Raw genomic sequence first — 13,721 nt, forward strand, 5'->3', positions numbered from 1 at the left:
ATTCTCTATGCTCCGCCTTGTGATACATTTATTTATGATACCTCCCTCTGTAGTTGGTCAAAATGCACTCACTGTTAGGTGGGCCCATGGGCGAGTGTGAATAATCCTGATCATTGCATTGTCTTTACCCTGGGGGAAACCACTGCCGCATCTGACTCTTTAAACCATCTAAAGCCCCTGGACCCAATAAGATACCAGGGATCTATATAAGTCTAAGCCATAAATTTGGTCTAGCTATATCAATATGATATCTAATAGAATAGCAGCTGGGGGCCCAATGCCCAGTACCTGGAAAGGGGCCAAAATAATACCCATTTATAAGAAGGGTGAAGTGAGCTCTCCTGCTAACTATAGACCTATTAGTCTTATTGATAACCTCCAAAACAATTTTGCTAAACAGTTACTGGATAGGCTGTTAGACTGGGGTGATGCCAATCATGTGATTTCTCCCCCACAGGCAGGTTTCCATTCTAAAACAAGTACGGTGGATCAAGTCTTTCGATTGGCGCTCCTTTATTGGAAATATATAACCCTTGCCCAACAAAACCTGTATGTTGTAATTTGTGACCTTCGGTCTGCATTTGATTTGGTTCCTAGAGGGAAACTGTGGGTGGTTCTACACAAAAAAGGCATTTTAGGGAATACAATTCAGCGCTTACAATGGCTACATGAGGGCACAGATGCTCAGGTGAAATGGGACCACCAGGGAGAATTAATAGATCATATCCCTATCTAGCGGGGGGTTCGCCAATGCTGCATATTGGCACCAACTCTGTTTACCCTATACATAAATGAGGTGGTTCAAGCTGTGTCTCTTTGTCAGAATGATGCTCCTTCTCTTAATGCTCCAAAAATCCCTATATTGCTTTCACGTATGATTCCCTCCTCATCTGCAAGACTCCGGGGCTCCAGACGCTTGTTAATAGGTTCACAGCATTTTGTGCAGATCGTGAGTTGGAGCTGAATGTCAATGAAACCAAATTGATGGTATTTAGCTCAGGACCAGCCACGAGATGCAATATGACTGTAGATGGGTTTCTTTGGACAAAGTTAGTTCAATAGATTATTTGGGTGTTAGGATCACCAATACATTTCATTAGGAAGACCAGATTAGTAAAAGCGTGTCCCTTCTCCAACATGGGATTGGGTGCCATTTTGCGTCTACATACAAACACCAATACGATAGCCATCTCTCTGGCTATAAAGATTTACTTGGCAAAAGCACAAAATGCTGCTGCCTATGGCGCTGAGATGTGGGGCTTTTGTAAATCTCACAAACTGACTGTGAGTGAAAATTGTTTTGCCAGAGCACTACTTGTGTGTCCAGGCAGTACCCCCTTGGCTCCCATCTTTTTGGATCTTGGATTTAATTGTATTTCTGATATGTTAGCCCTCAGACCGCTACTTTTTTGGGTTAGGATTTTGACTACTCCGGAGCTCACTATTTATAGGGACTCTCTTCTTGATCTTCTAAAAAGACCTAATGTAATCTCTGTCGCATAGTTCAGGCATGTCAAATGGGCTCCATATTCTGGGTCTTTGGAGCTATTGGGAGAATCCTCAGTATTTAAGTAAGGACTAGAAGCAATCCTTGAAACTAGCCTATTGGTTCTATGTTAGGAATAATCATCTTCTTGGTACAACTTATGTGCAGCTGACCATCAATTTCTTGATTTTAAATGGTACCCCCAGTTCAAACCTTTTTTAGATATCATTTCCGATTCGTTAGGCAAGAGTTTGTATGTTTGTTTTAATTATGGGTGCTTGCCGCTAATATCTTTTAGTAGTAGTTGGAGAGCATCGTCTGTATCTAACCTATGCCCGGCTTGCAGCAGTGCCTCTGAGTAGGTTGAACACTTTTTGTTCTTTCGCACAGCTTATGCTTCCACACAAAGCAAGTGGATTCACCCATTTTTCCAGAATTCGGGCATTAGACAATATGTTATATCCTTTAGGAACTTAAAGAGTGATACTTCAATTGTTTTGGTTCATGCAGTTAGCAAGTTCCTTGTGGCTGCAAGGCACATACGTACCCGCTTTCTAAAAAAACAGCAATGTATATCTTTTATGTACGCATGTTTGATTAATGGTGCTAATTATGTATGTTCTAGATCTTGTTCTTTTAAAATCGAGTATTTTTATTGTTTTAGAAATCTATGATAATTTTAACTATTTTAATCACATAATCTATTTTTGTACATTTTATGGCTGTATGCTTTGATGTTATATATAGTCATTTTGAATTTTGAGATCCTTTGCATTTTGTAATCTAGTTGCAGCCTGAATATTATATTTACCAGGCAGAGATGGGGGATTAAGTAAATGAGGTTGTATGATCTAATCTAGGACATTGCACAGGTCATGTCTTTTGAAAATTCAAATTATGTAATTGTTGAACTGTGGATATAATGTAAATTATTATGTTTTGGCTTGTGTATTCCATGTATCATAATTAATTTTTGGAAGGTCAAAATGGCTGACGCGGTTCTTGTAATCATTCTCTTTTGCCTCCTTTAGTCTGTTGTTTATATCGATTTTCTTTTGTAAGAGCCCTTTTACACTCTACAGTAATGGAGTTTCTCAGCCCGTGATCAAGATGTTGTTACGCCAAAATGCATTGGGTTGTTTTTGTATGCACCACTGTATTACACAAACTAAATTTAGATTGTATCGAGAGCCGCCCGTTTTCTTCAGAGTGCGCGATGCCGCATGCAGGAATTTTGGTATAATTATGGGATCCTCACTCATACGCGCACTGTTGTCACTTGGTTCCCAGCTGAGAGGATTGGTGAAGTAGTATGTATAACTATATATAAATATCCACATATACATACACACACAAATATATATATATATATCCAAAAAGTCTGGTTTAAAAGAATGGGCAGCACAACCAGATATAATACTGTACCCCTTTTATTTCTTTTCATTCTCCCAGGGCAGGAATGCTAGACCTGACAGCCTTAGAGTGGTGACTCCTAACTTTTTGCCTGTGTCCCCCCACATTTTGGACACTGTTTTTGCTGGTCTTAGGACTCTGCACACTTTACCACTGCTAACCAGTGTTAAAGTTCATATGCTCTCTCCTTTAAAATATGATGGCATTGGGTTAACAAATGCAAAAACAACAGATGATGGATGGAATACACAGCAAATCAAACATTCACCCCCAGTCACAGATCTGGGTTTAATCCATCAGTATTTTTGCTTGCCATGCCATTCCAGTTTGGATCCAACCATATGCAAATCAGTCCTGACCCTGTTCCCAATGGGAACAGTCCAGCCCGAACTGCCAGGCCAGGTCTTCCCTGGACCAGAAATAAGCATCCTGGGACCGGTTTCAGGGTATCACCATTCATCAGCCAGGCTAGCTTGAATCTGGTGGCATAGCAAGCACGGGATCCACGTCTGGGCATACCCTTCCCACTTGGGACAACAAATGCAAAAACAAAAGAGGATGGACAGAAAGCAGAGCAAATCAAACATTCACCCCCAGTTACAGATCTGGATATAATCAATCAGTTTTTTTGCGTGCCATGCCATTCCAGTTTGGATTCAAGCCATATGCAAATCAGTCTTGACCATGTTCCCCTTGGGAACAGTCCAACCCTTACTGCCAAGCCAGGTCCTCACTGGACTAGAAACAAGCATCATAGGACCGGTTTCAGGGTATCACCCTTCATTATCTAGGCTAGCTTGAATCCAGTGGCGCAGTGAGCACGGGACCCATGTCTGGGCATACACTTCCCACTTAGGGCAACAAATGTAAAAAAGAAGAGTGACTTCGTCCTGCACACCCAGAATTTCTCTGCATCATCCCCGGGGCATCCAAATACCCCCCAACGCGAAGAGGATCGAAGTCCACGTGCCGGAAATCGATGCAAGGCCCTGGCTGTGTGAAAAATATTGACGCAACGCCTGTGTGAACACAGAGGATCTGACGCACACCTCCCCATTTTCCACGCATCTCCTCCTCTGTGGGCCCTTGAGGATAATTTAGACGCAAACCAGGTACTCTGTGGTTGCAAGAGACACTTATTGCTTTTTGAGAACTAATGACTCTTTTTATCATTTTCTACAGTGATAGTTCAACGTGTACTTATCAAATCTTGATAGTTTTTGACCTACAATTTATCAGATAAATATTATATATTTTTCTGAACTTGTGTTGTGTATTTTTGTGGTGTTACACTGTGTTATTGCATGATTTATTGCACAAATACTTTACACATTGCCTTCTAAGTTAAGCCTGACTGCTCAGTGCCAAGCTACCAGAGGTTGGGCACAGGATAATTTAGATTGTGTGTGACTTACCCTGACTAGAGTGAAGGTCTTTGCTTGGACAGGGGGCCAACCAAAGACCCCATTTCAAACAAGGAACAACACAATTGGCAACGCGTTTCGGCCAGAGTCTTCAACTGGCCAATATATATACTCTTCAATACTTTTGAATATTATTAAAAAATATATTTTCAACAAATACTAACACATAAAGATTAAACAAAATAAACTTAATTAATGCATACAAAATAACACAAAAAAAGAAATATATTCTCAACATTTTAAAATAAACACTAATTAGTGTTAACTATAAAAATTTTAAACTGAAAGAAATTCAAATTAAGGCCATCATTATGAGTCTAGCGGTCCCTATACCGCCAGACTCACGTTGGTAGTCATGGCCACTTCTGCTGTGGCAGTCCGACCACCACTTTATGACCCTTGTGGTCAGGCCACCAATGTACTTCCATCTCTGCCTGGATCGGTGAGCCCAGCTGGCTGATGTTGGCGGAGGACAGAATCAGTCAGGAGGGTCTGCACGCAGCATCGCACTGCTGATTGCGACCTGGTTTTATTGCCATGAAAAGGTTAGCAGAGAGCAGGTACAGGGGGCCCCGGGGGGCTCTGCACTGCCCATGCACTTGGCATGGGCTATGTAGAGGTCGCCTTGCCCAGCACCCTCACAATGCTCTCTGTCTGCACAGCAGACAAGGAGCATTGCAAGGCTTCTGGTGCCCCCTGCAGGTAGCAGAATTGCCGCTGGCTCGATTTTGAGCCAAGTACAATGCTGCTGCCACTTTCCCGCCGGGGTAATGGGCAGAAACAAAAGGTTTCCAACCGTCACCCCAGCCAGAAAGTCGTAATGGGCCAGGGGGCGAGGTAGTCAGTATGGCGGCAGCCTCACCATCTGAAGTTCGGCATATGGGTTATTCCCTCTGCCAAACTCGTAATCAGGCCCTAAATGTTGAATTTGCCAAAGAAAATCTGAAAACAGAAGTGGAAGAATAGATACAACCTCTTCTTAAAGTAAGTAAAACATTTATTAAAGCTAGTGTATAAATTAATAAATTAAAATACATAAAATAACAAAACACTCCACTTCTTTCATCCTATAAACTGTAGATGCTACACAAAAAATACTAAACCATTGAGAAACCACTAATCTACCAGAAACTACAGCAATCACATATCTGGAAAATAGGCACACAAAAAGTAAGTTGATAAAAATATAAACGCTAAAAATAATATTGAACACTCTCAGTCCTACTATCTACCATCAAATATATGTTTAGCATAAAAGTAAAGAAACTTTTTTCCTCAACAGAAAAGGAGCCACCTGACCCATATTTGAGCACGTCCAATTGAAAATCAGAAAATAAAGACTGGAATTACCAGCAAGCACACATATGTAGGTATAAAATAGAAAACAAATATCATAACTTTGTGTGTCAGTAGTAAATGTAATGTATATGTTTTACATTTAATTATTCCTTATTACACTATTTGCAGACTTAATGACACAAAGAGCAAAATATATCACTTCACAGAATGGGAAGCAATTACTCATTCACATGGGCCACACTTGGAGCTAAGAAGGTACAAGCATAGAAACTATCAATTGGAAATGCATCAAACATTACTCTAATGAGCTCGAGAAAGGCGACTACCAAAGATGGCATTGTTATTAATGTAAGAGAACACAGCCACCCCCCAATGTCACCTAAATCAAAGTAAGATTGAAACTGTGCCCCCAACCAGTCACTCCAATATTACCACACATGGTGAATATTAAAATTCTAATATACAATTCATATATGTCCCCCTACCTAATAGTAAAGCAGCACTTACTACAATCTACTAAGCCACAATAAAATTAAAATAAACAACTACTCCCCACATACAATAAAAATTGATTTTGAGGAAGCCTCAATCAAAACTATCCTTAAACTATACGAACAAACAGCGACACAAGGCTGTCAATTCCATTTTAAACAAAGCATTTGGAGACACGTCCAACAATATGCACTACGGGCCTCTTTACGAGTTTGGCGATCTTAGGACCGCCACGTTGGCTATGGCAGTTACACCACCAACAGGCTAACAGAGAGGACTGCCAAATTATAACATTGGTAGTGATGCAACCAGTATACAGCCAAAGTTCCGCCAGCACTTCCAGAGCGGTCAGACTACCGGGGAAAATTGAAGGCAACAGCAGGCTGGCGAAGACCAAGTTTCCATCAAACTCATTACGAGGTTACACACCGCCAACATTTCTGCTGCAGTCAGACCACCATGGAAACCCAGGCGAAAACAAACTGGATAAAAGGAGACACTCAAGTCCAGGAAGCCATTCTCATCCAGGAAGGAACCACAACTAGACATCATCCCACTGCTCCTGTTTGCCGAACGACAAAGGAATTTTCGCCGCCGAGGATAACAGCAACCTTTAGTGCACACACTCACCTGTTACAGTTGTATATTGTGACAATTTTGTACAGTTACATAACATACCATAGAGAGGGGGCTGCCGGGGCAAAACTCACGTGTAACAGTACATCGACATACATACTCAGATACAATAACAAAGACACCCACACATACACAGCACACACACTGCAGCCAGCACACACACACAATACATCAACAACACACACTTATGTCTGACAATACAGTAGGAACACAATTCCACACAACATACCAACACATCACAACACCACAACTGCAACATCATAAAGACATTGTCAAGCACTCACAACCGACACTGGCCAGGAACTCATCACGCATACAACACAATGTAAAACCAACAGGGAACAATCATCCACAATCATATACCTTGGCAATCGACATACCGCATATAACACCTATCATGCCATGCACAATACCCCCACACTCACACAGTCAAAACACATAAAGCCAAATACCACAACAACAAACACATGTCAACACAAACACCACACAATACCGTCACTAGAACATGTCTGCAACATACACATGCCCATCACAGAATACACACCCTATACCTGGGAGTCAAAAGCACCGCACACACCCTCACATACTGCCCAAACAATACAAGAAGCACAAGCACCACACACACACAAATACTCACACATAACCAATGTCAGGCAGGAATGACCCAACGCTAGGAAATGAAAAGCAGGGCAAAGATGTAACCAGTAAACCAACAACTGGTTGGTCTGAATATATTGTGTAAAATATGAATGAGAAAAGTTCAAGGCCATTGGCCAGTCCAATATATATACAAATTGGTGTTCTGAAGGCACTAAATGGTGCCCCAAATTGACTCCTGACTTCCATGTAACTGCCACAGGGAGGGGCATTAAGAGAGCAGGCAGGCACCTTAGGGATGATCTAGGAGGGTGGTGGCTGGGGGGGTTTGGGCTTCGGTTTGGGAGGAAGGGTTTGGGCTTTGGCTTTGTAGGGAGTGTTTTGGTTTTGACATGGGAAGGGGGTCCTCATGGGAGGGGTCGACTTCTTGGTGGGGAAGGACCATGGGTACTGTCAGGGTAGGTAGGGGAGGCCTTAGGGGTATAAGAGATGGCCTTGGGGAGGGAATCTGAACATCTAGGGGTGTCACAGGGGGTAGGGAAAAGGTCGAACTCTGAGAGGAAATGCTTTTTGTACACACTGGGACGGTCATAACAAAAGGGTTTGGGTGTGGAGGGAGAGGGAGTGGTTGTCTGATGTGAGAGGTATTCTTGTGGGTAGTAGGTGTCTGTTAGGTGGGTGAGTGTGGGCATTTATGTGTCTAGGGGGAGTGGAGGTGCTGGGGATGTCATGGTGGGTGGAAGGCTGTCTGTTGGGGTGGTGACTGCAGGTATGGTGGATGTGCTGCATGGAGGCATATCTGTGGCTGTGGTGTCAGTGGGTGTGGTGACTAGGGTGGATGTCTGAGGGTCTACTGGGGTGGTGTCTACAGGTATGATGAATGTGGTGGCTGGATCAGTGATTGTTGGTGTGGTGTTTGCAGGTGTGTCAGGTGTTGTGTGTGTGATGCTGGGGGTGGAGGAATGTCAGGGCAGATAGTGACTGTTATTTTGTGTGTAGTTGTATGTTGCTTGTTTGTATGCCGTTGGTGTGTCTTGTGATGCTTATGTTTGCCTGCGTTACCCTTGGATGTTGAGTTAGGTGCATGCTTGTCTGTGTGCTTTGGCTGGGTGGGGAAGGGGGGATTGGGATCGGAAAGAGAAAGGTGGTGGGGGATGGTAGACAAAGGGTGACTGGCTTCCATCAGTGTGGAGGCCAGAGCCTGAAATGATCTCAATAGGCCAGCCAGTGCACCGTGAATTCCCTCCAGGAACGCATTACTCTGTTGTATCTGAGTTGCCAGTCCCTGGATGACATTCACAATGGTCGACTGACCCACAGAGATCGACCTCTGGAGGTCAATTGCCTCCTCATTGAGGGCAGTGGCGCTAACAGGGGCTGGGGAAGAGGTGGCTGCGGCGAAGGAGGTGCCCACCCTCTTGGGTGAAGAGGCACGGCCAGCTAGGTGGTATGCTACAGGAAGGAAAGTGATAGAAAGGGGGATTGTGGACAGAGATGGTGCTATGGTGGTGCCAGATGGGTCTACCCCTGCCAGGGAGCATCCACTAGAGGAGGATTCCAAAGATGATGAACTGGAACCAGTCTCCCCTTTGGCGCTCCCCATGTCATCCAGGCCACTGGGTCCCTCGGTGTCTGTATCCTCGTGACTGCAGGTCCTGTGGCCTGCCGATGCTGAGAAACAGAAAGTGAGGCAAGGTCCTCACATTCTTTACATAACACTAACATCACATTGTACACATCAGTAACATCACATCTAGTTGTGCAGCACCCCCAGGTAGTACCAGTTAGTACCAGTCTAGTGCCATCATCATGGCACAACAAGATACAATGTATATCCCTCAATCATGACATAGTCGCACACCAGCTATGCTATCTATCTCACACCTACATTAACAGGATATCAGCAGAGCTATCACTCTTACCATTCCATGACAAGGTGATATGCCCACATGATTCAGGGTCCCTATCCACAGCAGCATAGACAACCAACAACCAAGCTATTGGAAATAGATGTAACATTGATTTCCATATATCACATACATACACTAAACACATACCAACAAATTGCCCTGATGTCATGTACCAGGCAACAAAACATATTGTATAGTGAACACAAGACAGCATGTTGCACACAAGCCATATCCATCTCATGTCTGTGAGTACACAACTTTTTCACGATGGAAATGTGTAAACATGCAACTACTCTAGTTGGCATAACCAACTGTTAGAGATAATAGAGTCAGAACACATGTCAGCTACACATGCACCAAAAGTGATGTAGAAAAGTATTTTACATACTTTGTGGACCAAGCCATCTAAGTCATTGCCCTCCTGAAACCATAGTATAGAACTCATATAAGCGCCTAATAAGCTCAGAGCATTTACTCACACACAGCCACAGGTATTACATCTACTCTTTCAAGACAATGGGCACCTGTCATGTGCATAAAGGTGACATACAGTGCAGTAAATCATGCAACTGTTCCATCAATATACCAATGACTGATTGGCAACATCACTAAACACACATCAGACAGGAATAGCCTTACATCTGTTTTGGGAACAATTCAGAGAGACAAACCACATCTGTGGCTTCCATGACAGGTACACCCACCATGATGCAAGCCAAATGCCTGAATACACATACCATACCACTCACATGTATATGACATCAACAACACCTGCACCACAATGGTGTCAGTGCAAACAATAGGTTTCCCTACAACAAAGACTCATAACATATCCAAAGCAGCAACAGAAAGAATGTTAATAACTCTTGTCAATGTTGACTTATGAAGTAACTTTTCAATGTAGACACAATGTTGGCAATAAACAGTTGGACACCAATGCATGTGATCCAATATGAGTCTAGCAATACCTCCATGGTTACCAACATGTAGGATGTCCACTTAGATAACACATTGCACAGGCCTATGAGCATCCCTCACTTACCAAGGGGCTGACCTTGTAACAGGTTTGAATACCTCATGGGAATATGGCATGTGAAATGTCAAATGGACATCACAGCCTCACATGATGCTGTCACTCATCAGAAACCTTTTAAAAAGTTGGAATGACTTCAAATTGTCAGACTCTAAGTTGCACATATACATGGATCAAAGGACATTGGAATGTACAGAGGGCAAAGACAAGAACAACTTACCATCATGATAATGGGAGTATTTATCTCTAAGTGGAAAGGAACACCCAGCAGGGTATGAAAATCTGTATAGTGGTACACACATTTGACACAGTCACATGTGTATCATCGTATGCTTTTGTGCAGAGGGAACAACATAGGAGAGTAATATGTCCCTATACAAGTTAGAATATGCACACCTGTATACCAGTGTTGGGGACTGTACACCAATGTGTTCCTTGGAGATCCTTTACATTTTGCACTTACCACATTGTCACATATTAGAAACCTTCACATCATACACTAACCTGTTAAAGGGATAAAAATGAGGCACGTCTGTACTTACCTCCTTGTGGCTGCTGTGCTGTCCTCAAACTCAAATGCCAATCCAACTCCGGGTAGGCCACAGTCAATATGCAGGCCATTGGGGGAGTCAAGTTCCGACGAACATCCCCAGCTGGGCCTCTGCGGTCTTCCGGGACCAGTGTCTCAGGTCCTCCCACCGCTTCTTACAGTGGGTGGTCCGCCAGCTGTGGCCCCCCAAGATTTGCACTTTGTTGCCAGTTGCACACCAAATCCCCTTTTTCTGAGGGGCATTGACCTGCATGGATGACACAGACAAGAAGAGAATGTCATGTCCACATACACAATACCAAAACAAGCATGGAGATAATACAAGTTAGTACAACTACCCATATAAAGACCGCCTGCAACATCCCCTTCAATGAGGGATGCCAATCTGCAGTCAATCCATGTGTGATGATGAGATAGTCATACAACATGAATATCCACCACTAGGTGTCAGCTTCAACCATGTGACCATACCACAAGCAATCTAAACATGGTATATCTTTCCAAGGTTTTTCACACCACATTCACTGATCATGTATTACAGTCTGCAGTTGGGTCAGGGTACATACATCACACACACTCTACTATGTCTCATGATTCAAAATCTATCTGTACACATAAGCACATGCCCATCTACCCACACATTTTACCACAATCCTTCATTCCACCACATTACCTGGACATCATCATACACATAACCCTTACAATATTGTCACTTCCTCCTGTCCAGTACAGTAGGTCAGGCAGATGCCATTTTAGGCCTCATATATGAACAAAAAAGGTATTTTAAAGTTGTGTCACAAGCTGTTAAACATATCCACAACATTGTGCTCACTGCTGGCTTTGAGTAGGCATGTAGCAATGTGCAGAATTTATGTACAGGATGTCAAATTGATGTGTTTTAAGATTTGTATCTGTAGTGGCATAGTCAGCAGAGCAATTACATTCTGACATGGGATATATGTGTCCCATGTATGTGCTACATGCTACTGATGTTAACGTTACATATACATTCAGTGACATGTTTTCCCATTTCTAATATATGATAGAGGAAAGGGGATGTGAATGCCGTAATAAGCCATTATTTAGCTAGTTGTATTTAGTGTACAACGTTTCAACAGTGTCATGTGGCATTTTAGAGCATAATATGTGACATAGGTATAATCATACTTATAATGTACAGAATGAGTGCTGCACATACATTCTGGTTTTCTCCGACATAGTTACCCTGGCATGAGAAGAGTGAGATAATTTCCAGTGTACTGTGTACTAGCAGACCTGCAGACCATGGAGCAGCAACACGTGATTCAGATCTACCACGCGGATAAGCATTCAATCATGGATCTCTGTCATCAGTTGGAGCCAGACCAGATACTTGCCATTTGTAATCCCCATAGCATACCATACACACATTGGACAAGTTATGACAATGCTGCACTTCCTGGCCAGATGCTCCTTTCAAAATACAGTCGCCGTATCTGGAGGGCTGTCACAGCCTATGCTCAGTCTAGTCTTGAAGGCTGTAGAGTATGCATCGTTGAAACACCTGGACAGCTACAATATATTTCGACAATGTAAAGATTTGGCACGTGTAAAGGGTAATTTATATGCTTTGAGACACATGCCACATGTGGTTGGAGCCATATATGGCACCCATGTAGCCTTGGTTCCCCCAAAAGCCAATGAACAGGTATATATGAACAGGAAAAACTTCCACTCCATCAGTGTCCAAGCGGTCTGTTAGGCTGACCTCTACCCTTTACATTTCACAACTTTGTGGAATTTACCCGGGTTCAGTCCATGATTCCTTCATCATACGGAATAGCAATATCCCACTGATGATGACACAACAATACAGAGAGAGGGACTGGCTGGTTGGTAAGTCACATATGTCATGTGTGTCTGTAACTTTTATTTGCAGATTACTTCACAAGCTCATCCTCATTTGGCAATATCTGGCAGTGTCACAGGCAGGTGGAATTTACATACCGACAAGTGAAGTGGACATGGATTATGCAAGGTACTGTCATGCATGAGATATGCAGTGTGTGAGTTCCATGCCTAGAATGTCAGGACAGTGGGATGGTAGTGTCCTATTCCACTCAATAGACCTATGTGGCATTGGGGGTTTCTTCAATGGTGATATGTGTGTGTTAATTTGTCTCACACACATGTCATCCTGTGCTACACATACCCTCAGCCATCAGAATCGTTTGCATTGGTAAGAAGTAATTTGTGTGTAGCTGTCACTATGTTTCCTCACTTTAGGCCACTCTGGATGTATGTCAAAATTGACATAGGAGAGTGGCATGCCTACTGACACCTGAACATGATTAGTTGAAGGATTCCTGAGTGGGTCATTAGTACTGACCACCACTGTCTGCATCATAGGGTGTGGTCAATTGGGAGATATGGGTGATCATTATGAACATGGTGGTAATGACCTCCACACCGGCGGTGGCGGTCATTACAGCCAACGGCATGGCGGTCCAGACTGCCATATTCTGAACACAGTAGTGAACTGGCTGCAAAGCAGCTAGTTTACTACCACCCACCGCCAGGTCAGATTCGACTGCCAGGCTGACGGTAGGCACATTTGACCCAGCGGTGGAGGCCAGACAGGCAGTGGGATTATGATCCAATTTCCACCAGGGATTTCCTGGCGGGATACCCCGCCTGGTAATCTCTGGCAGAAAGCATATGAGTGACAGGAATTCACATCAATGCCATCAATGGCAGTGAGGCTCCATGCGTCGGAATATGTTGGGATGCCTGCCGTCACCACTAGTGGTCTTCTGTCGACCGTCAGCATGGTCGGCGGTGGAGCATCCAGCCATGTTCATAATGACTGCCATGGTATAGGTATGTGATAAGGCTTTAGCTA

Source organism: Pleurodeles waltl, chromosome 2_2 (assembly GCF_031143425.1).
Source record: "Pleurodeles waltl isolate 20211129_DDA chromosome 2_2, aPleWal1.hap1.20221129, whole genome shotgun sequence".
Classification (NCBI taxonomy): Eukaryota; Metazoa; Chordata; class Amphibia; order Caudata; family Salamandridae; genus Pleurodeles; species Pleurodeles waltl.